General features: G+C 33.9%; 1 protein-coding gene and 1 long non-coding RNA gene across 2 annotated transcripts in view; both read right to left on the bottom strand.

Annotated features, from left to right (window-relative positions):
* Window positions 1-26,492, bottom strand: part of LOC101893383 (protein O-mannosyl-transferase 2) — a 136,475-nt gene that overhangs the window by 56,674 nt on the left and 53,309 nt on the right. The gene's annotated exons all lie outside the window — the stretch shown is intronic.
* LOC109613948 (uncharacterized) lies at window positions 15,501-21,737 on the bottom strand. The gene is made up of 2 exons (XR_009342499.1): window positions 21,589-21,737; window positions 15,501-15,666 (listed from the first exon to the last, which is right to left on the bottom strand). It is a non-coding gene; the product is annotated as an uncharacterized LOC109613948 (long non-coding RNA).

Here is a 26,492-nt window from a genome sequence, read left to right as displayed (position 1 = left end):
AGAATCATTGAAGACAAGAATGGATAAACTTTTTGATAACGAACTTTTCAACGCAGCCGTGTATTTGGATCCACGTATTAAAGTCTGTATGACAAGCGAACAGAAAACTAGAGCGCAGATGTACATAGTGTCGTTATATAAGCGAATATACTCAAAAGAAGGTACGTTTGCTATATTAATACCAAAAATACATACATATGTTTTTAACTATTACCCTTATTTCTTCAGATTCTACAACAGACAATACGGCCTGCACAATACTGGATGAAACTCCATCAACAAGTAATGCATGCACACCGAAATCCTTTTCCGATTACCTGCAAACTTTAGATCCTACCACGCCTACACAGAGTTCTTCAAACATTGATAATTTTGAATCCGATCTATCCACTTATGAAAGAAAATCTAGATTGCCACTAAATGCAAATGTTTTACAATATTGGGATTCTTCAAACATTATTAGTGGCATTGCGAATATTTTACTGGCAATACCATCAACACAAGTAAGCGTGGAACGCTTATTTTCAGCTATGAAATATATGTTATCCGATCAGCGCAATCGATTGTCACCGTTAAATTTAGAGCATATATTAATGGTAAAAGCCAATGGGTTTTTAAATAACCAATTGGGATCAGATTAAAGTTCTTACTGGTGTACTTATATTTTTAGTTTATTACATTTCCTTTTTTACTTTCTATTTATATTATGTTTATTATATTTAACTTGTTTAATTAATTCAATTTTTATTAAAAATACATTTAAGTAATAACAATTAAATACTTATAAATAAATCAGTATTAAGTATGTTTCATTGACATATGACCCGTTGTTTTATTTGTTCTTTAATTTCCACTTATACAAAGTATTATATTAGTATTACTAATATCGAATTTTGTGTAATTTTGCAAAGTTGGATAATCTTTAATTTCTTTTATTATAATCATTTTATTCATTTGCAATGCTACATACAAAAAAATCAAACCTTTAATATTATTTTCCCAAAAAAGCGTATTGATGCCAGTAAATTTTTTTAATGTGGTACACTACGATTTTTTAGTGCTCGGATTGCGGAACACTACGTTTTTTAGTGCTCCGACTCCGGAACACTACGATTTTTTAGTGCTCCGACTGCGGTACACTACGATTTTTTAGTGCTCCGACTGCGGTACAGTACGATTATCGTTGTGTTCGGGTACAGTATCACTAAATATTTTTTAGTGGTAGTGTACCGGCACACTACCGCTAAAAAAATTTTTAGTGATACTGTACCGGTACAGTACACTATGTTAGTGTACTGTTTATTTTCGAACGCTGCAAAAAATTGAATTTAGATTTAATTAACAAAATAAAGATTTAAAGAGAAACTAGTAAAAAAGCAGTAAGTTCAGCCGGGCCGAACTTTGAATACTCTCCACCATTTGGAACGAATTAGAAAATTTTCAAAAAAAATAAAATCTATTAAAATTTACTTTAAATCTTTACAGTATCTAATGTAGGAAGGTGCCGATATATGGGGGTATATATGATATTGTGGACCTATTAAGACAAATCTATGTCTGGGTGTAAAGTACTCACAAGGAACTCCTTGTGTGGATTTTCAGATAATTCCATTGGAAAAAGTGGCTAAAATCATCAATCTACTGAATATCGGGGGGCATCGTTATATCGGGGATATACGACATTACGGACCTGTATACACAATTCCCTTTCAGGGGGTAAAGTGCTCACAAAGAACCCCTTGTGTGGATTTTCAGACAATACGATTTGAAAATGTGGCCAAAATCATGAAAATACCGAATATCAGAGGTACCGTTATATGGGTGCTATACGATATCATTAACCTATATAAAGAATTTTCGGTCGGGGGGTAAAGTGCTCACAAAAAACACTCTTGTGTACAATTTCCGTTGAAAAATGTGGTAAAATCATCAAAATACCGAATATCGAGGGTACCGTTATATGGGGGCTATACGATATCGTAGATTTATATAGATAATTCTCTGCCGAGGTATAAAGTACCCACAAGGAACTCCTTGTATGGATTTTCAGACAATTCCGTTGAAAAATGTGGGTAAAGTTATTAAAATACCGAATATCGGAGATACCGTTATATGGGGGATATACGATATCGTGGAACTATATAGACAATTCTCTCTCAGGGGGTAAAGTATTCACAAGGAACTACTTGTGTGAATTTTCAGACAATTCCATTGAAAAATGTGGCTAACATCTTCAAAATACCGAATATCGGAGGGTACCGTTATATGGGGGCTATACGATATCGTGGACCGATATAGCCCATCTTCGAACTTGACCTGCCTGCAGACAAAAGAGAGATCTCTGCAAAATTTTAGCTTCCTATCTTAATTCGTTTAGACTGTAGCGTGATTACAACAGACGGACTGACGGACGGACATGGCTAAATCGTCTTAGAATTTTACGCTGATCAAGAATATATATACTTTGTTGGGTCTAAAACGATTATTTCAATGAGTTACAAACGGCGACGAACTTAATATACCCTCCATACTATGTATGGTGGAGGGTATAAAAATGATAATATATTGCTTATTAAAAATTTACGGAAAAAGTTGTTAAGACGCTCTTCAAGACATTGGTACAATTTATAACTTGATTTGGAACTGCAATCCAATTTTGTTCATATGAAGGTTCTTCTGGCTTCATTTAGATCATTCACCATTCTCAAATTCAATGACAATGTTATAATCATCTGTCATAATATTTTCGTCAATGGTAACATGGCATTGATTTTTTTGTCATATATGTATTTTCGTCAAAAGCTGTAATCATATCCTTTGTTATAAAAATTCTATTGCAAATTATGCCTTTGTAAATGGGCTGGAAAATTGACGTTGCATTGAGATACATATAATTTCAATGTTTTCGAGTTCTACATATCGGGGATTAGCAGCTGCATTATCCAAAAAGGGTTATTTTTTGTTTTCATTCCCCATGTCATATTTATAATCTCTCTATTCAGCCGGGCATTTCTTTTTGATTTCCAAATGACTGGTAGGTAGGTTACTCGAATTGAGTCTAAATATTTTTTGGCTCGAATTGCTATCAGACTGACATTGCGAAACCAAATTTTGTTTGTTTTGCGGCTTGTGTTTCTCCGATGTTGAACCTAGAAAAAAATTTAAAAATCTCAATTTCATTTTATTATATTAATTATTATACACATACTTTGTTGCTATTGCTAATTTATAGTTTTATGAGGTTTCTATAACCTCAATATTTTCTTTAAGCATAAAATTTTTCTGTTGTTGTACCTGTTATATTTATTTTACTTATTGGGTTAATTGCTTGGCTTAAGTTCATTAAAAAACTATGTTTTTATTTTTGAATTTTTCCTTTTTTATTCATCCAATATTTCGATTTCCTCCGGAAATATTTCTGTGACATTGTAATAAAATTTATCAAAACAATATTTTTTGCTTTTCTCCGCAATATAATCAGCTGAGTAAGAATGTAGTTGCACGCATGGTACAATAAAAAGGTAAGTTACAGTTACCAGCTGATTTCAATTTTTTTCTAAGTGTGCCCGACTTTTTCCAATTTTGTGTATGTATTTATTGTTTTGAAAAATGAAAAAAATAAATATTTTCAAAACCAATGATTGAAAGACACGTATATTGCGGCTCGCGCATTAAATCTATTAACCAGTTTAGCCATGAAATTGAAAGCTTGAACAGTTTGGATCATATTATTGAGAGAAAATTCAGGCATTTTATTCATTTTTCGCGCTATTTAACCAATTTTAAAAGTGAGGAAAAATATGAAAAAAAAACTTGTATGTAACTTTGAATGAGTCTGACAGGAAGCGGGCTGTATTTCTAGGTTTTAGGAAGCTGTTGTACCTCCTTATTGTACCATGGTTGCACGTAGGCTTTTTATAGCGTCCCTGATTAATTATAAAAAAATGCATTGTTAAATTTTTGTTTTATTAAAGCAAATAACGCGCAGTATTACTGTCCACGTCCGTTCATTGGCGGGTCCATTCTTGGGAGGGAAATTTGGTGGAAGCTACATTTGAAAATTGCCCGCTTAAGAAAGTGTCTGCTTTTGGAAGTTTTGACTCTATCTTTACATGGTAACCTTTAGGAAAAGGTGGACCAACATCGATCTTTTTTTATTATCTACTCCTGAAACTCTAAATTATCACATTAGATCCTACAACGCAAAGCCGATTTAACAATGTAGGTCTGTCTGTAATAATTTGGACGAATTGGTAAAAGAGGGTAACATTTTAAACATAAATGTTTTAATTTGAGAGAAAATTGTGAAAAATGAATGGACGACGCGGATATTTCAAAATATCGAGTTACTAATACGATCACAATTCACAATTATCCCATAACCAAAACATTCATACTCTCTAAATATAAATTAAAATTTCAACAGAAAATTGAAAATTATTTTGTATATTATTCAAAACAAACCATACACATACCAAAATTGTGTATGTGCTTTGACATTACAAGACTTCCAAAAGAGAAAATTGTATTCAGGTGCTATGCCCTACCTTGAAAATTATTGTGCCATGGGTTCTACCTTATGTGGCAGAATATTCTAGATATACGTTTTCTTATAGCCTCTATATAATGGTACTCCACACATTCGCTATTCTGATGATCTTAGTCACATTTTGTAGCAATTAAGCAATTTCCTTTTTTTTGTTAAAAATAGAAACAAATAATATAAAAAAATTGTATGTTTGTATATTTGTTCAATAGTATATTTATTCCACAAAATTTAATCTATCCCATGCAATTTTATCTTATGGTAGAATATTACAGGTATGAGCAAGTGTTGTTGTAACAACAACACAACAAGCACATAAATTTTTTTTGCACATAATACAAATGTCATAGTTATATGTCCAAAACAAAACAATTAATGTTCAAAAACAAATATTTTGATTTCAACAAGTAAAAAAAAAACATTAAGTTCGGCTGGGCCGAAATTTTAATACCCTCAACCATTGGGTAAATAAAACATTTTCATAAAAAAGTACCTGAATTCAAACGTCTTCCACTTTAAAATACAAATACCAATAACACCGTTTTGACAATGCTGTTAAACTTAAAATAAAAACATAAGGTGGGTAAGCCCGTTATATGGGGGCCATACCAAAACTGGGACCTCCACTGACAATTTTATACTCGAAGGATTGTCATCTACCAAATCTTCTTTAATACCAAATTTGAAACAGTTTCGTGGGTAAATGTGACTAGGATTATCAAAGTACTGAATATCGGTGGGTATCGTTATTTGTGCACTATAGGAAAGCGTATACTTGCAGTAGCTCCAAGCGAAACTCGTATAAGTATAAAAATTTTATTATGTTTCTTATAATTTACAAAAATCAAAATTTACAATAAATTTTTTTTTTGTTACATTTTGTTTGTACACTACGTAAGTAATTTAAAAAGCAAAAAAATACATTTTAATTCATTTAAAGTAAAATAATAATAAATATTAAAATAGATCATATTTCAATGTCAAAGCCAAACTCGTACACTTCGTATAATCTAAAGTATTTCTAGACATTAACCTTTTGTATACATTTCTTTACTTTTTTACCATTTGTAGCCTATTTGGCATACTTTTAACAAGTTTTTCGCAAAAGCTAGGTTCATTTTTTTTTTTTCGAACAAAGCTTTTTTCATATCTTCTTTGCAAGATATGGTATGCTGGCGGATTCTTCCATCGATATAGCTCAATAAATTCTCTATGGGGTTTGACTCTGGGCTGGTGTATCCATGACGTGGGGACATTTAAATAGCAGCCGTGATCCCACTTCACAAGCTTTGTGTTACGGATCATTGTATTGATAAAACCAATTATGCTAACCAAGGCCGATCTTTCCTTACAGAGTAGCAAACTTTCTTTCAAAATGTTTAGGCACATATTCTGATCCATAATACCCTCAATTAAATGCAATACACCAGGTCCAGAGGCTGAAAATGAACACCACATCATTACTTACCCAACACCGTGCTTCATATTTTTGACAAGGAGCGCTTCATTTGCCTTTCTCCATACATAAGATTAAATTTGCTTTCGTCCGTGAACAGCACATTCTTCCAAAATGAAAATCTTTTAAAATGTGCTCCTTGGCAAATCGCAATCTTTCTTCTTGATTTCGCTTGCTGATTAGAGGTTTATGGTTAGCTCTTCTTCCATTGTAATTCGACTTATACAGTATATTTCTTATTGTTTAAGGACAACATACATTTCCCAAATCTTTTTCAGCAATTTTTGCAAGCTTCGGTGCACTCAAAAATGGATCATTTTTAATCTGCCGTAAAATATACCGTCCTCAAAGTAAATATCTTATTATTTTCCGTTTTTAACTTATTTTCTACACATCCATCTTTTGAACCGTTTCATGATGTATTGAACTGTAGATCGGCTTCTATTAACGATCTCATATATCTCACTTAGCGATTTATGGTTTTTGTTATATTTAATTACCAAATCTATCAATTCGACAGTGTTATGTCCTCGCTGTCTTCCCATTTTTTATTTTTTTAATATTTACGTCAGTAATTTACACAACACGTTGAAATTTGTAATAAATTAGCCTTTAGGGACTTCCCCAAATACATTTTCCAACAATCGCGTGAAGTTGGACGCAGCTCGAAACAGGGTTGCAACATAAATGAAAGCTGTACGAGTTTAGTATTTGCATAGAAATTTGGTGAGTTTTAAAATAAATTTGTTAAATAAATAAAAATAGTAAACTCTTGTTCTACGGCTTATTCTAGTACCCTATACAGTAATAAAAATATAGATTTCTTCTTGTAGTGGATTTGATAACAATCATATATTGCATGAAAGAAAATTGTTTGCTGTGTGTTCGAGTTTCGCTTAGAGCTACTGTAAATATCAAATGTTCTGCCGCCGGAACTACAATCCATTATGAACTACACTGTCTTACAATACGTTTTCATATAAAGAGGTTAACCCACTGGATTTGGATTAAACTTGTCATATCCATTACTTATACTTCAAATAAATCCTCTTAAAGTAGGTTAACCCTACAAAAAGCTCTAACATAAACATGGCATTAGTCTCCCATCGGCATGACAGCATCGACGCAGGAGCTGGTATTACAAAAGGTCGATAAAATACTCCAAAAAGTTTACCAGCCGGGACCCCGCGTAGATTACAGAGAGGGAGAGAATTCTGATTAAGATGAACCTCAAGGTAGTTAGAAAATTCTAAAATAATCATCCGCAAGTGTCGAGCTGTTCTCTTGTTTTGGTTACACTCAGCCTCCTACCCACTGTTATCAACAAAAGGTTAGACTCATGACTCAAACAGAAAGGTTGCTCAACTTCAAAGAAACTAGATAAAATACAACTCTGTGCAGGAGTCTAATAGTGTCAACTAGACTTTTAAATATACAACAGTTGATTTTGTTTATTTTTCATTTTTTAACAAAAGTCCCATATTGGGAAAAGCCACGAAACAAGAATGGAATTTTTGTTTTATTCCACAAGATTGAATCTAAAATAGTATGACAATACAGTTTTATCCCAATATTGTACAATGTGTTGCCCATTAACATCGAAAGTATGCATTTATTTTGCAACCGAATTTGAAATAATTTAAAACAGCTATGGGCAGCCTCGAACGAAAAAGTATAAACAAACCAACACGAACTCGCAATGAGAATAAAAATCAGTCGTCGATGAGACACCGACGAATGAAGACGCGTGTGGCTCTACGCATTGCTATAGTTGACGCACTTAGCGAAACAATCGTTTCATTTACATTTTTTCATTTCAGCTTAACTACATGCCAGAATGCTAAATCATATTTTATGGTTAAAAATGCTTTTGGCAATATTCAATGCATTTTATATGGTAAAACGTTTATGCATAAAAATTATGACGTATTGAGACGTCATTTTAACAATTTTCATACAGTGAATTGTTTATTTACATTTAATTTAATGTTTTATTTATGTTTTTAGTTGAATTGAAATTAAATTTATATATTATACAAAACAAAACATTTCCCCCAATAATATGCTAGTACACTGTAATAATATCATTATACATTAGTTGGCGCCAACAACTCATGAATGCTAACTGAAATTTCTTTAAGTAGACGTTCACTCTCTCGCACCAATACATATTCATTTTTAGTTTTGAGCATCCCTGTTATAAACCCAGTAAACAATTTTTGCCGAATTCGGTCCGATTTCTGTCAGAATCTCTGAAAAAATGTCCGATTCTGATTCCGAATTCCTTCCGATTTCGGTACGAAAGTTGTATGGACGTGGTCACCGAATTCGGAAAGATTTTCTGAAAAAAATCTGAAAAAATATTAGATTTTCTGGACGAATTCGGTCCGAATTCGGTAAAAATTCTTGAAAAAATAGGAGAAAAAATTAGATTTTCGGAAAAGATTCGGAGGACAACTCCGAATTTCTGAAAGAAATCGGGCAGAATCCGTCTGGAAATTCGGCGGAATATTCAGATTTTCTAAAAGAAATCGGTCAGAATTCGAAAGAAAATTCGGAATAAAATTCAGATTTTCTGAATTTGGTTGTCATTGCCTATCAAATACATAGCGCATGATTGAGTAGACAAATTTTTTTCCATCATATTTTTTTGGGAACGAAAGAGAAAGAGGCTGATTCACAACAACAACAAAACGCACATTTTTACAACGGAAAATCTAACAGTTCACAATAACAATAACAAATAGCATTTTTGCTTTGCGCTTTGTTGTTGTTGAGATCTTGAAATGAATGATGACAACAACAACTACTATGGGAGAGAATGTGTCAAACCACCACCATCCGTTTACATGTGGGAGAGAATATGCCAGAGCAATAGACAATCTACTCTCTCCGTTTGTACATTTTTCGAGTTTTTTTTCGCTTAAAAACACAGGAAAATGTGCAGAAATTCTAAAAAAAAACGTTTAGAAAATCGGACCAATTTCTATCAGAAATTTCTGAAAAAAACGTCAGAAATTTCGGAAAAAAATCTAAAATCAGAGCAGTCGGAAAAAATTGTTTACTGGGAAATGATTGTATTTTTTTAAAACAATACACACACATACATAAAATTTGTATGTGTTTTGACAGAATAAGGGCACCAAAAGAAAAAAAATGTTTTTAGGGGGTAGCTTTTTTCCACATTCGAGGGAGCTTTAGCAACGTTACACTCGAGTTCATTCATAGCTCCCGTTCAAGACTTAGTGTACCTCAACTCCTCGTCAATTGGATTGATGTTATGCTTAGCAGCGGAATCATTAATTCGCAAATTGAGAAGACGTCCGTCAGAAAGTCGGTCACGAGGGCACACCGCAAGACCGCAAGGAACACAATATATATTATTTTACTCAGATATACACTGGTGGCCAAAACTAAAGCAACTTAAATCGCAAAGACAATGAATGTCCTGTAACTTTTACAAAAATAAACAAATCGTAATTATTTTTCCAGTTTTAAATGAGGGGTTTAATTCAGTTTTAAGAAACTAAAAATAAAATACAAAAATAATTTTGAACGAAAAATAATATTTGGAAAACTAAAATTTTGGCTAGTAGTCGATAGCATCCATTATTTTTGATTGCAGCTGCACACCTACGAGGCATTGAATCTATAACACGCTCAATTTGATCCTTGGGTATGCTTTCCCAGGCACCCCGAATTTTTTGGAAAATGTTGTGCTTATATGTTTCCGAATCTCGCTTGATCTTCCTGTCAACGATACTCCAAAGGTTTTCTATGGAGTTTAGGTCAGGTACTTGTGCCGGCCATGACAAAACATCGATTTTTGACTCCCGCAACCAACATTTGACAAGTTTTGATGTAAGTTTGGGATCATTGTCATGATGAAACACCCAAATGAGCCGAATATTTTACTCAGTGGAACAACGTGATGTCCCACACATCTTTGTAAACAATCCGATCCATAACTTCCTTTTTTTCATCGATAGGCTCTAGTTTATAGAAAGAAAAACAGCGCCACACCATTTTTGACCCTCCCTCATGCTTCACTGTACTTTTGCAACACTGCGGCTTGAGTCTTTCATTTTTGGTCTTCTCACCGTAAAATTTTTCACGTCTAAGCTTTTAATATTAAACGTAGACTCATCCCAGAAATAATGTTTTTCCATTGAACTGGATTCCGCCTTATATTATCGTTTCCGAAAGCCTTTCTGATTTTTCAGACATAAATGGCTTTTTTGAAGGCTTACGGGCATGCAGACCAGCTACCACTACTAGTCTACGCACTGATCTCGAGCTTATATTCAATGATTGCTCTCTCACCAATCTAGTTGAACTCTTAAATGGTTCTTTTTTATTTCTCTCACAATTTGTTGATTGATTTTTCACGGCCTTCATCCGTTATAGACTGTTACTACTGATCCAGTTTCATAAAACCGACTTAGTATACAGAAATATTTATGAAATCACAGAAATATTTATGAAATATTTCTCGGAAATCATTTTCTGTGATATGTTGTTTTCATAGTCACTGATAATTTGCTGTTTTATTCATGTACTGTATTTGCTTCTAGTTATTTTTAAACTTTTTTGGGCAGTACTTAAAAAACGAAAAGAAAACACATGCTGTTGTAAAAAACTTCTCGAAAAGGATTTATGACAAGCGAAATTGTCGAAGGAAGCAAAAAGCGACAAATATAACAGTAAAAACAACTGAAATTGCAGCGGTTATATGAATGTACAATAGAGTTGTTTTTGTTTTGTCCAAGCCAAAATCGGGTTAATTGACTTTACCAAACATTATTTTTTATATAAAAATGAATTTTGGTTTTATGTTTTAGGTTTTTAAAAAGTGAATAAAGTACCTAATTTAAAAAAAAGAGAAACTTTCTCATTTTCTTAATTTTTGAAAAATTTACAGGGCATTCATTCTCCTTGTAATTTCAGTTGCTTTAGTTTTGGCCACCAGTGTATATATATATATATATATATATATATATATATATATATATATATATATATATATATATATATATATATATATATATATATATATAGATATAGATATATTGTCAAAACCACAAACATTTCAATGCCAGAAATACATAAACAATGCGATTGCTTCAATGTACTTCGACTGTGAGTTGCCGAGCTGTATTGTTTGCGGACGGATCGCCGGGAAACGTTTGCTGTGCCAAATGATTACTGCTATATTTAGAGTTACCATTCTATGTATGTTTTGCACTTTTCCAATGTATGCTGGGAGTAATAGATGAATAAAAAGGCATGCATTTTATTTCAAATTAGTTCTTACTGTATTTGTAATAAGTTGATATACAGGAAAGCGTTTGCAAATGTTTTCAATGAGTTTTGTACTGTTTCGTTTCCAATGTTGCGTCATTTAGCCGAGTACATCTCAGTTTTGTTTTTGTTTCCACTCAAAATAAAAAACAAGTCCGTTATCTTAATATCGGGTTTGTTTCGTTTCGTACTTCGATAAAATACTGAAAGAAACGATTGCAAACGTTTGATATAGCTTATTTTCGTACGCTTCACATGCTCAATAATTGGCCTTGGGAGTCGTTTATAGTCATGGCAAATGCGAGATGAATTGGAAATTGCAATCTATTAAACTCAAATGGCATGCCTGTTGGAATCATAGGAATTCTTGGAATTAGAACTTCCTCCCGTTCGAATTGTCTTCTTAATAGAATAGCATGTATAACATTGCTCATAAATTTTGTAATAACCAAACGCGTTCCGTTGCATAATTTTGGTTGATTTATGTTGCGAAGCATAGTAATTCCTGACCCAACCTACAATTTCAGATTATGAGGTGGCAAACCTAGTACATCCTATGAGTTAAAAATTATACAGAGTTGTTAGTTGACGATGCAACTCGTTTACAACACTATCTAAAGATTTGAAGGACTGCAGTAAACCAATGATTTTGTTTTCCATTATGTAATTCAAATTGTCCATGTTTTTCGCATCTAAAATTCCCCTCTCACTTAAACAATTATAATTATTGTGATTATATGCAACGTTCAGTAAAACCTTGTGTTTGGCGAAAATCGTCGACGATTTCAGGCAAGCATTGATTACGCCGGTAGCTGTGGATCGTGGTATTACAGGCAGCGTTTGGCGAAAATAGCGGACAGTAGAATCAGATATACGAAAATGGCTCGTGTTATTACGCATACCTTTCGTTATCCGATTTATTGTTTTTAAAGCTATTTTATACGACGTTATGCATTCGTCCCAGATAATAATTTAGCTTGCATTTAAATGTTTCGCCATTACTGAGTGCAGTGATATGTTGCATGTTGGCTCTTCTACTGTTTGAAGGTTTAATGTTAGCTTCAACGCCGAATGGGCAACCCGGCAACCATCCAGCAACGTAGCCGCTGTTCCCGACGAAGCAACAGCTACAGCACGTGATTGTCTGCATTGTAGCCAAAATCAAGCATATAAAAAAATGTCTTATTAGTGCCACCGGGAGCATAAAGAAAAAAAATAACCTAGGACTTCATCTTGCTGTCGTCGTTGAAATTGCTTCGATGAAGCATTCCATGTGTAATGTGGCATTTCTGTGTAAAGTAATGTTCCTGCGAAATAATCATTTTAAGAAAATTGAGAAAAAAAAAAACTGGTTAACGTTGTCGCTGAGGCTTGTGCACGTTGAATACCATTTTCTGCAGTGAAATAAACACGTTGGCCGTCTTCAAGATACACTACGAAATGTGTAACGGTCGGAATAGGGGTTGAGAATATACGTCAAATCGCTTCATTGCAATGTATATATCGACCAACTTGATGCCGCGTAATTTCACTATGTGATATATTTGCATATATACTTAATGGATTTTACTGAATTGCCGTACTCAAAATGAGCCTTAAATGCTTTCGAAAGAGGTGGTGAATATGGAACTACCCATGAGTTGTTGACAACAAATTCTTTTCCTTTTAATTTCACTGTTACGGTTTTACCATCATCAGGGTGGCCGTAGTAACGTACATATGTCATCGCATCTAGCGCGTATTCATGTGACGTGGGCTGCCAACGAAAGAGGTTTGTTTCGTTAGAAATTGCATCCCTTGAAGGAATGTACTCCTCGGTACGTAGCTTCGATTGGTTTAATCAGATAAAAAGAAGACGCTCCGACTCGATTTTTGCATGCGTATCCACACAAAATTGCTGAAATAGACGTCGAAAGCGTAGTATATAATTTTCCTCATTTTGTCGAATCATCAACCGATACGTATAAGAGTTCTTTGCGTTGACTTTTTTATTGGTTTTCTCACCTGTGAAGATATTGATTATTTTCTCTTAAACTTGAATAAATGCGTCGATACCTACCTGTCAATGGATTTATTCAAAATATCAGTTGGTATTGTAATGCGCCGTATGAACGGTGTGTTTCTGATATTCGTTGCAATCGTCCAGTATACCTGTGTGTGTGCGCAACATCGCGTGATTCACGATTTTAACCTACAATAACAACTGCCACCTCATCTATCGTTGGAGCATTAAATTGCCGTTCATGAGTTTCAGCAGGTCGCCTATCCGCCCTGATTAAAATTTTATATTCATCACTTGACATAAGCTGAAACGCAGTTTTGAATAAACGAACCAATGCATTATGTTCATCAATTTGCTCTTGCAGATCACCGAGAAATACTCTTCTCATTGTATTATTCACTCTTTGTCGCCGATCAAGTCCTTTTTCAATATTTCCCACGAAGTAGATTTGCAGGAATTTATTTTGAGCGTCTTCTAACGGTAGCAAATAGCCAATGCAATTGTGAATTTGCCCTTCGATATGTAGATTCGAGGGCAAAATAAATTCGATTCAAGAATACTGATAGTAATACCTCATAATTCCTTAACTGTTGGGTTGAATACGTTAAATACACACTGCTAGAAGCCTTTCTTCTGCACGTTGAATCTTAGGCGACTGATAAAATCGGCGAATTCTCAATGTAAACATGGCAGTTCATTATTTGAAGTCCTTTCTTCTTCTGTTTGGCTTGAACGAAGTCTAGCCAAACTTACCCGGCGCTGTTCTCGTGCAGCTACCTGCGCATTCACATTCAATTGATATGTTATGTTCCGAACTTGCATTTCTTGTTCGACGTGAAACATCGAATCTTCTTGTCCGCCGCATTGATAAACAGATAGCCCAATCACATAAAAAATTATTTCTTATTACTAATGGGAAAAAAGTTCTTTATTTTGTTAAAAAAAAACGAATAAATTCAATATGATAAGTCAAATTGACAAAAAAATCATCCATTATATAAAATTGACAAAAAAAGAAAAACAAATAATAAAAGAAAGAAAAATAATTCTTCAACTTGTTCCCGGATTTTAGAGCAAATATTAGAAGGTCCTTGCGAAGCTTGCCAATAGAATGCGATATCATTTATCAATTTCAAATTCGATTTCATAGAAATTCGATTTTAGAATTTTTCAATGAGATTGTCTCTCTTATCTTTTAACTTTGGTGTGACCACGTTAAATTCCATACATACCATACTACACTTCAATGTAAAAAAGTTTTTCCATTCTCAAAAATTCCATAAAGTTAATCAAATTGAAAAAACCTTTCGTATACAATGGAATAGTGATTCTTATCCTCTTCTGATATTATATTTTTCGTATAGTTCCACTTACCCAATAAATACATAAAATCTGTAAATAACGCTTTATATACTGCACATCATGTTAGAAATAAAAAAAATTCCACTACAATTTCGAAAATAATAAGTCAAAATGAATAAAAAAAAATCATCCAATATAAAACACTAGCTGGTCCGGTCCGCGTTGCCTGCCCCTAGTTTTAGTCTCTAATGCATATTTTTGGCCCAATTGTTATTATGAATAATGACTCCACCAAATAGAAATAAGAAGCCATCGCAATACATGTGCACATACTGGTCAATTCATCTTATATTTTAGCTGTCCGCCAAACGGTGGACCCATAGAGACCATACCAAAATGTGTACCTATTTTGAAATTTTTCTGTATATGGTTCTGTACCCCCAAAGTAACCTAAATGCACATGTTTAGCCAAATCGATTAGAACTGTGGTCAAAACCCTCGAAATAGGTAAAATCAGGAGATACCAATATATGGGCCCTACTCCTACGTTGAGAATTTTCTGCGAACAGGAGGCCCAAATAGGGGCCAACTCAATTTTAAAACATTTTGGCCAAGACCCCGAAAATACCTTCATATTAGGGTTATACTAAAACTTGGACCTCTACTTATAATTTTTGAAAGGATGTTTTATTCTTTCTAAAAATTCCAATCATTTGTAAATTTTGTGAAGTATTTGAAGCTCTAAAAAAGTTTGGCCTGTAAGCCAAAGCCCGTTTGGGATTTTGATCTACTGACCGAATACTATCCACTTAGTTGTGTAAGGTTCAATACCTTTGAAAATATTCCTTTTGAAAATATCCCCTTTAAAAAAAAAAAAAAAAAAAAAACGTAAGTATATTTGAAAATTGATAAGACAATAATTTTATTATTTTTCATATTTTTCGGTATTCATAAATTATATTTCATGGAATGCTTTTCCCAAAATAATGAAATGAAAATGAATTTATGTAAGTGCCTTTAACTCGGCCACGCTCCTCTGCACACGTCCTCGTGATGCATCTGTAAATAAATGTTATATTATTATGGGATTTTAATATTAGATGAATAATATTAATCCTCGGCTTCTGCATTAAATAATTCGTATATCTTAATTTTATCCGCCGAAACAATACCCTCGTATGGCTTTCGAGATCGTTTAGATCCTGGCATATCTCTTATAACATATCTGTCATTTCCCAAATATTTAACTATTTGAAACGGTCCACAAAATTTCGGAAGAAGTTTTCGACATCCTTCTGTTGCTCTGGACTTTTTAACTAATACTAACTGGCCCTTCTTATAAGCAGATCCTTTTTTTTCTTTCTGATCGAACTTTCGTTTCTGATATTCCTGCATTTTGTCTATGGATTTTTTGCTTTATCTCTACTAAAGACAAGATTTGTTGGTGTATTTTCTAAAACTTCATTACTCAAGTAAGCGCCATATTTTCCTGTTGGTAAGAAACCAAATAAAAGCTCATTGGGAATTTTCCCAGTCGATTTGTTGATAGTTGAATTAATTCCCCACTGCAAATTACTTATTCATTCATCCCATTGAGTTTCATTTTCGGTGGACGCACATATTGCAGATAGAATTGTTCTATTATACCTTTCCGCCTGACCATTTGCACGAGGCGTTGCAGTTGCATTATGAATAACTTTTATTCCGCAATCATTAGTAAAGCTCATAAACTCTAGCACAAACAATTCGTCTCGGAACGCCAAAAATCTTAATAAAGTCTTCTAAAATTTTATGACGTGCTCCACTTTAGTTGTTGGCACCGCTTTCAACTGTACATATTTTGAAAATCCATCCACCATTACAATAAGGTACATATTCCTCTTTCTGCTTGGAGTGAATGGCCCCATATGATCAATATGAATTGTATCAAATGGAACTTTCACCTTTTCTATTGGATGTAGCCCCCCAACTTGCTTACCAGAAGGTAATTTGTTGTAAGAACATGGCAAACAACATGCAATGTATCGGTTAACATAACGTCTCATGTTAGAAAATCAATATTTATTACATATAGCAGAGATAGTTTTATCAAGAGTGTCCTATCTTATCATGATGATTATATACGATTTCCCTTCTGCACGTCTTTGGAACAACCCATCTCAATCCTTTTTCAGTTCTCTTGTACAACCTCCCCTGTTTCAATGCGTATTCGTTATGTATTCGTTTCTCTTCATTATTGTGTGGGATATTTTTAAGAACGTCTATTAAATATTCGCATCCACTATCACTGAGCTGCATTGATAATACCCAATCCATTTCCGAAATATCTACACGAAAATTATCAACTGTTAACTACCTCAACTGTACTCTACCTCAAAATTATATTCTTGTAAAGTTAACCACCATCTGCCTATTCTAGAAGCTAAATCCCTTTTGGTAAAAGCTGTTCTCAAAGCTGCACAGTCCGTTACAACTTTAAATTCTATTCCTAGTAAATACACCCTGAAGCGTTTTAATGCATAGACAACAGCCAATGTTTCCAATTCATAAGAATGGTACCGTTGTTCCTCTTTTGATGTTGAATGAACGTGTTCCTGAACGTGTCCCTGAGCGTGTGGCAAAACATTGCATGTATAGGTCCACGTTGTGGTATAGCCCCCATATAAAGGTACCTCCCGATATTCGGTATTTTGATGATTTATGCCACATTTTTTCACGGATTTGTATGGAAATTGGTATTTGTGGGTCATAATGGGTCCTAGTTCGTGTGGCGAAACATTGTAATTATTTGGTATAGCCCCCATATAACGGTACCTCGCGATATTCGGTAATTGATGATTTTTGCCACATTTTTTCACGGATTTGTCTGAAAATTGGTATTTGTTGGTCGTAATGGGTTCCAGCTTAGGTGGCGAAACATTGCATGTATGGGTCCATGATTTGATATAGCCCCCATATAACGGTACCTCCCGATATTCGGCATTGTTATGGTTTTTGCCACATTTCTTCTAATGTTTCTTTTACCCTAAGGTGGAGGGTATTAAAAGTTTGGCCGGCCGAACTTAATGTTTTTTACTTGTTTTTTCTTTTCCTGGTTTCACTCCCTCTGAATTTATTTCAAAACCTAAATATTGAATAGAATCATGAAGGAAAAAGCACTTTTTTAAATTAAGTGTAACTCCATTATCTGTCAGTCTTTTTAACACAATTTCAAGTTTATCGAGTCCACTTTCAATCGAATCGGATGGGATTAATATATCGTCCATATAAACCATTGCCGTATTAAACCTTAAATCTCCAAGAACTTTATTCATATTCCTTTGAAATACAGCAGGAGCATATACTAAACCAAATGGCATTCTCAAGAATTCATAATGGCCATCGGGTGTTATAAATGCAGTCTTATGAGACGAGTCATTATCCATCGAGATCTGGTAGTATCCACTTGCACAATCTAGACTAGTGAAATATTTGCTGCCTTTTAATCTATCAATTTCATTATCCATTCTTAGCATTGGAAAAACTTCTTTCTCGGTTTTTCTGTTCAGAGCTCTGAACTCTATGCACATTCTGTACCCCCCATTTTTCTTTTTAACTAAAAGAATGGGGCTTGAGTACGAGGATGATGAGTCCTGAATTAAGCCAGCTTTTCTCAATTCTTCTACCAAATCTCGAACAATTTCTCTCTCTGACCAAGACATTCTATATGGTTTATAGGACACTGGAACCTCATCCTTTAATATTATTTCATCTGCGCCTCTTTTATGGTCCCTAATTCAGACAAATCAGTAGCAAAACCGCTCCTATATTTGTTCAAAAGTCCAACCAACCTTTCAGTTTGTTCTTTATTCAAACAACTAATTTGAGCTTTAACGTCAGAAATGCTAAAAATTTCTAATTCCCTGGTATTAAGTAACATGTTCTCACAAAAGCTATTGCTTTCCGGTTCACAAGCGTAAACTCTAGCTATTCGCATGCCTTCTCTAAAAGTAATTTTATTATTAGACTCGTTACTGACACATATAAATCCCTTTTTCCCTAGACTACTTCTCATAACGCGATACTCTTCATTCGTTTTGTTAACATACATATCATCAATATAACAACTTCCATTCTCATTGGACTCAGTTTCCACATCAACAAACTTGGCATGATTTTTTGGGATTGTGACCATTTTGTTTACGAATCAAGATATTCTTTCTTTTTTATTACAATCATATTCAGGAAAGAAATTTTGTGTCCTGAACATTATCTGCACAATATTATTGGAAACAGTCATCAAAATCTTCGGATGATTTATAAAAGGCCTCCCTATCAATATATCAACGTCCTGAGCGTGATCAGGAACAATATGGATATCAACTGACGCTGAAGCCGAATCGACTTCTAATTCTGAAGAGAATTTTCCAATGACAGGTATAACTGACCCACCATAACCTTTCACATGAAGACAACATGGGTCAAAGTTTTCTCTAACCTTATGGGCATTTGTCTGTTTCATTAGTATAACTGAACTTCCAGTATCAATAAATGCATAAAAAATAACACCACTAACTCTACATTTCATAAAATAACACGAGTTATTAATGCTAAGTTTGTCATTCGTCACTGTAATTATTTCAGGTGACTTACCTGCTACTTTGAACATTCATGGGTCTGATGTCCCCATCGCTACATTTGTTACACCTCTTTGCCGGTTCTTTGCATTGGTTAGCATAATGACCCTTCTTATTGCAATTAAAACATGCAATATCCTTCTCTGATAACCTGTTTCTCCAAAATTTAGCAGAGCTATTTGCATTGTGTCTAGGATGGTTGGTATTGAAAATGAGATATATCGGTCCACGTTCTGGTATAGTCCCCATATAACGGTACCTCCCGATATTCGGTATTTTGATGATTTATGCCACATTTTTTCACGGATTTGTCTGGAAATGGTATTGTAGGTCATAACGGGTCCCTGAGCGTGTGGCAAAACATTGCATGTATAGGTCCACGTTGTGGTATAGCCCCCATATAAAGGTACCTCCCGATATTCGGTATTTGATGATTTTATGCACATTTTTTCACGGATTTGTATGGAAATTGGTATTTGTGGGTCATAATGGGTCCTAGTTCGTGTGGCGAAACATTGTAATTATTTTGGTATAGCCCCCATATAACGGTACCTCGCGATATTCGGTAATTTGATGATTTTTGCCACATTTTTCACGGATTTGTCTGAAATTGGTATTTGTTGGTCGTAATGGGTTCCAGCTTAGGTGGCGAAACATTGCATGTATGGGTCCATGATTTGATATAGCCCCCATATAACGGTACCTCCCGATATTCGGCATTGTTATGGTTTTTGCCACATTTCTCTAATGTTTCTTTTACCCTAAGGTGGAGGGTATTAAAAGTTTGGCCCGGCCGAACTTAATGTTTTTTACTTGTTTTTTCTTTTCCTGGTTTCACTCCCTCTGAATTTATTTCAAAACCTAAATATTGAATAGAATCATGAAGGAAAAAGCACTTTTTTAAATTAAGTGTAACTCCATTATCTGTCAGTCTTTTTAACACAATTTCAAGTTTATCGAGTCCACTTTCAATCGAATCGGATGGGATTAATATATCGTCCATATAAACCATTGCCGTATTAAACCTTAAATCTCCAAGAACTTTATTCATATTCCTTTGAAATACAGCAGGAGCATATACTAAACCAAATGGCATTCTCAAGAATTCATAATGGCCATCGGGTGTTATAAATGCAGTCTTATGAGACGAGTCATTATCCATCGAGATCTGGTAGTATCCACTTGCACAATCTAGACTAGTGAAATATTTGCTGCCTTTAATCTATCAATTTCATTATCCATCTTAGCATTGGAAAAACTTCTTTCTCGGTTTTTCTGTTCAGAGCTCTGAACTCTATGCACATTCTGTACCCCCATTTTTCTTTTTAACTAAAAGAATGGGGCTTGAGTACGAGGATGATGAGTCCTGAATTAAGCCAGCTTTTCTCAATTCTTTCTACCAAATCTCGAACAATTTCTCTCTCTGACCAAGACATTCTATATGGTTTATAGGACACTGGAACCTCATCCTTTAATATTATTTTCATCTGCGCCTCTTTTATGGTCCCTAATTCAGACAAATCAGTAGCAAACCGCTCTATATTTGTTCAAAAGTCCAACCAACCTTTCAGTTTGTTTCTTTATTCAAACAACTAATTTGAGCTTTAACGTCAGAAATGCTAAAAATTTCTAATTCCCTGGTATTAAGTAACTGTTCTCACAAAAGCTATTGCTTTCCGGTTCACAAGCGTAAACTCTAGCTATTCGCATGCCTTCTCTAAAAGTAATTTTTATTAGACTCGTTACTGACACATATAAATCCCTTTTCCCTAGAATACTTCTCATAACGCGATACTCTTCATTCGTTTTGTTAACATACATATCATCAATATAAAAAACTTCCATTCTCATTGGACTCAGTTTCCACATCAACAAACTTGGCATGATTTTTTGGGATTGTGACCATTTTGTTTACGAATCAGATATTCTTTTTCTTTTTATTACAATCATATTCAGGAAAGAAATTTTGTGTCCTGAACATTATCTGCACAATATTATTGGAAACAGTCATCAAAATCTTCGGATGATTTATAAAAGGCCTCCCTATCAATATATCAACGTCCTGAGCGTGATCAGGAACAATATGGATATCAACTGACGCTGAAGCCGAATCGACTTCTAATTCTGAAGAGAATTTTCCAATGACAGGTATAACTGACCCACCATAACCTTTCACATGAAGGACAACATGGGTCAAAGTTTTCTCTAACCTTATGGGCATTTGTCTGTTTCATTAGTATAACTGAACTTCCAGTATCAATAAATGCATAAAAAATAACACCACTAACTCTACATTTCATAAAATAACACGAGTTATTAATGCTAAGTTTGTCATTCGTCACTGTAATTATTTCAGGTGACTTACCTGCTACTTTTGAACATTCATGGGTCTGATGTCCCCATCGCTTACATTGGTTACACCTCTTTGCCGGTTCTTTGCATTGGTTAGCATAATGACCCTTCTTATTGCAATTAAAACATGCAATATCCTTCTCTTGATAACCTGTTTCTCTCAAAAATGTTATAGATCGTCCTTCAATTTTCTGATTTTTGTTTGATGTTCACTCACATCATTGAACGTTGATAGATAATGACCGAAAAGATCTTCGCATGTAAGAAAATTTCCCGCTCTTGCTCCAATTTGAATACCCCCATTCGGTAGTCCATCAATGATGCAAGAAACAGCATCACGTCCCGTATTTTGCATGCATCAATCAGCACCTTTTTATCATAGTAGTACCTTGCCATTGATTCATCCGGCAGTTTTTTCGGTTAACTAGTCGCTTAGCGTTTCTGCGAAATCCTGATGTTCCGGAAATGATTGACCACAAAGGTTTTCCATTCATCCCAAGTCTTCGAGTAATTATTTAAGTTCTCGAACCAAGCTTCGCTAAAACTTTTAATCGGATTTGCATAACGTAAATTTTGTAGTTGTTATTCCAACCATAAGTTCGCTAATTTGTTCGATCTTCCGAATCCATTTTGAAACTGACAAATTCATCGTTTCTGGCTCAAATTCTGGGATACAATGTGGACTGGAATTTATACCGCTAGTTTTGTTGCCTTTCACTCAATGATTGTCATCAAACTTTCCAGAGCTTGAATCCTTGCACCCATTTCTTCTCCTGCAGTATTTCCATCCCCTACGGAATTTTCTTCAATTGTACCTGGATTTCAGGAGTATGAAATCCAATTTGGTTTCTGCTCGGATTTGAGTTCTAGATTGCATTCTTCTCATTCTCCTCATAAGTTTTTCGATTGACTTAAAGATCTTTGAATAGTCTCAGGCTATTGATTTTGTTATCCCACCGCTGCTTTTGTAAGGTTCAATACCTTTGAAAATATCCTTTTGAAAATATCCCCTTTTTTTTAAAAAAGACCGTCCGTATATTTGAACAATTGATAAGACAATAATTTTATTCTTTTTCATATTTTTCGGTATTCATAAATTATATTTCATGGAATGCTTTTCCCAAATAATTTGTGAAAATGAATTTATGTAAGTGCCTTTAGTTGTACAGTATTATCTCGCTATTGCGCAAATTTCTTCTTAGAACGTTATCTGCAATTTAAGATTTTTAAGGTTTCAAAAGAATTTTCGGGGATATTAATCCTTTCTTACTAAATTTTAATTCGCTCTAGCATTTTGAATAGTCTGCATATTGCAATGCCTCATTATATTCGGTTTTCACGGATTGCATCCCAATGAATTTAGCATTTTGACAATTGTCATATCAAAATAGTAGGACGTTTTGATATGAGACTCATTCAGCTGTGTCAGCCACCTTTGTTTGTTTGAAGGTGTTGGCATCTTTCAGCTGAAGGTCTCTGGGCTTGAAAAGCTAGATGTCAATCGTCATTTAACATCGTATATGCACCAATATCATATTTATCATATATATTTAGAATAAAAAAGAAGATATTATAAAAATGTGAAGTGTAATATAGCAAATTCAAAAATTTCATGCGATATAAATAATTACGAAAAGTTTAAAATAATATGTGTCATAAAAATATGTTTATACACTTTTTATTGAGGTTCTTTACACACTATAGAGTTTTTTTTTTGATAAAAATAAATTCTTGAACTTGTTCGCGGATGTTTAAAGGTCCTTACGAAATTTGCCAATAAAATGGGCTCTCATTTTAAAATGTAATTCCATTGAAAAATTTTTAAAATGTAATTCCAATGAAAATGTTTTTCTCTCTTTTTTTACATTTCTGCAATGAGAATTTCGATCTTTTTCGTGATATTTTAGCGATTTTAAAATAGTAATTATCCTTAAACTTTGGTGTGACCGCGTTAACTTATTTCGATTCATCTATTCAGTTTCGCCACCACATAATTCAGTAGTACACTTCAAAGTCGTCCGCCTGAAATTTCCGTTCTCAAAAATTCGACTGAATTCAATAAAGTTAATCAAATTAAAAAACCGTTCGTACACGAAAAAATATTGAAATTTTTGTTCATTTCTAACCCTTTTCTGAAATGATATTGCACGTATATTCCAACTTACCCAATAAATACATAAAATCTGTACAGTGTACAGAACAGTTTTGTCCTTTGTTGCTTTATACTACCCAAAAAATTTCAAATTTAATTAAAAAAAACACTACCAATGAACATTCGAAAATAGCAAATCAAAATGAAAAAAATCATGCAATATAAAACATTACGATTGTACATTTCAAAACTCAAAATGAAAATGTTCAAATTTCAGTTTAACTTGATTATTTTTATACCCTCCACCATAGTGTGGAGGGTATACTAAGTTTGTCAATCCGTTAGTAACACCTCGAAATATACATTTTAGACCCCACAAAGTATATATATTCTTGATCAGCATAAAATCTATGTCGATTAGCGTCTGTCCATCTGTGGCAATCACTCTAGCTTCCGAACGAATTGAAGTAGATTGATAAAACTTTGCTCAAATGTATGTTATGTCTGCAGGTATTGAACATGGGCTATGTAGGTCCACGTTTTGGTATAGCCCCATATAACGGTACCTCCCGATTTTCGGTATTTTGATTTTATCGACATTATAACCGATTTTTTAAGTTTCGCATTCGAATATTGTAATGGCTTATGACAAATGTTACATACGCAGGTTCATATCGTCGTATAGACTCTAATATAACAGTTATATTCGGCATTTTTAAGAATTTAAAAGTTTTTTAAATATTGTTAAATTTGTTCCAAATGGTGGAGGGTATTCCTGAACTTGCTTCTTTTTACTTGTTTTTTTAGATTTAACATTTTCTGCCAAAAGACAATTCCGAGTTTATCAGAATCGTAAAATCAAATCAGCGGTTCTTGAGTTATAAGCGTAGTAACTAACACAACGTTCTTATATATATCTATATATATAAAAATCAATTGTTGTTTGTTGTAACGGAATCAGTTGAAAACGGCTGGACCGATTTGCATAATTTTTTGTAAAAACTTTCGTCATACCCCGAGTTAGGTTTTTAAAGAAAAAAATATAGACCCGCCCACTTTTGCGCCCACAATTTTGATTTATCTAAAATCTTTATATTTGCCAATATAGAGGAGATATCGGTTTGAAAATTATTGCACGAGATACTGTTGACTTTCCATCCCCCTCTAAGTATTATTTGGGGCTGAGGAACTGTCGTTGTCAGTACTTTTTAATCTATATCTATCTTCTTATATATAAAAGAAAGTTGAGTTAGTTACTACGCTTTAACTTAAGATCCGCTAGACTGATTCTAACGATTCATACAAATTCGGAATTTTCTCCTCTCCGAAAAGGATAATATCCAAAAAAAAAATCGCGTAAAATGTGATATATTAACATTTTCATTTTGACTTTTGAAATGTACAATAGTAATGTTTATTTGGCATGATTTTTCCCATTTTGACTTACATTTTTTCTAATGTACATTTGTAGTGTTTTTTATTTTATTTTTGAATTCAAATATTAATACCAATTTATTTAATTGACTTGATTTCTTGAGAAATGAAGTTGATGGCGAGTTACATGGAAGTGTAGTACCGAATTATGTGGTGGCGAAACGGAATAGATGATGTCGAAATAATTTAATGGAATCGAATTTTAAAATAGAAGTACATTCTATTGACAAACTATTAAGGATCTTTAAACATTTGCTGTAAAAAATCAGCAAGCAAGTTGAGATTTTTTTAATGTGTTTCTTCTTTTGTCAATTTTTTCAATTTGTATTATCTAATTGAATTCAGTAAATTTTTTGTGAACAAAATAAAGAATAATTTTTCACTATATACGAATTTTCACCAAAAAAGAAATAAGTGGGAAATACGATGTTAACTGACATCTACCTTTCAACTCCAGGGCCGACATCGTGGTTCAGCTGGAAGATGCGAACACATTGAACAAACAAAAATTACCGAAAAATCCTAATGGGGCCTCATTTCAAAGCGTGGAACTACTTCTTTCCTGTCACAATAATCCGTCCAATGTACATTCAGAAAAATACCAAATATAAAGGGTGGAAAATAGTAGAGCGAATGGGACTCTTAGTAAGAAAAAGGTTTCTATCCTTTCAGAAAATCTTCCCAAACATTCAAGATACCTTAATCGCTTTTGCAGGTCATGATATCGATCATAACTACGGATAAGGGTACAACCCATTTCATATTTATATAACATCGTATGTTTTAAGCTATTTTTGGTGTCTTGGTCACTTTTTTAATATTTGGCCATTATTTGGAATCTTTGTTTCTAAGAAGGTAGAGAACCTCTTCGCATAAAGTTTGAAATTTTCAGAGCAGGGCCCATTTTGGTCTTGACCACATTCATTAATTGGTTTGGCTAAAAATTGTATTTATGCTACTCTGGTGTAGGGAACCATCATACAGATGGTTCCACATAGGAATTTATTTAAGTAAAGTCCCCACTTGGCGTATCCCAAGTCCACTTCACATCTAATTGGTGGTCAGAAAAAGAAAATGTGGTTTCTATTGATTTGTAACCCGTTTTGGTATAACCGTTATATAAATGTATCCCTGATTTCAGCTGTGACCGTGGTCTTGGCCACGTTTTTCAACTGATTTGGGCATTATTTGCTGTATTTAGGCTACTGTGGGGGATGAGAACCATCTTACAGAAAAATGTCAACATACGTAAATATTTTGGTACAGTCCCCATATAGTCCCCAGGCCCGCCGATCTATAGTGATGTTTACCGATTGGTGGACAACAACGCGGGTATTGTTTAATCGTCATTGAATTTTACTATGAACAAAACATAGACTTTTTGGGGATTC

Source organism: Musca domestica, unplaced genomic scaffold (genome assembly GCF_030504385.1).
Source record: "Musca domestica strain aabys unplaced genomic scaffold, Musca_domestica.polishedcontigs.V.1.1 275, whole genome shotgun sequence".
Lineage (NCBI taxonomy): Eukaryota > Metazoa > Arthropoda > Insecta > Diptera > Muscidae > Musca > Musca domestica.
Note: the sequence above shows the minus strand (reverse complement) of the source record. Positions and strands in the feature narration are given on the sequence as shown.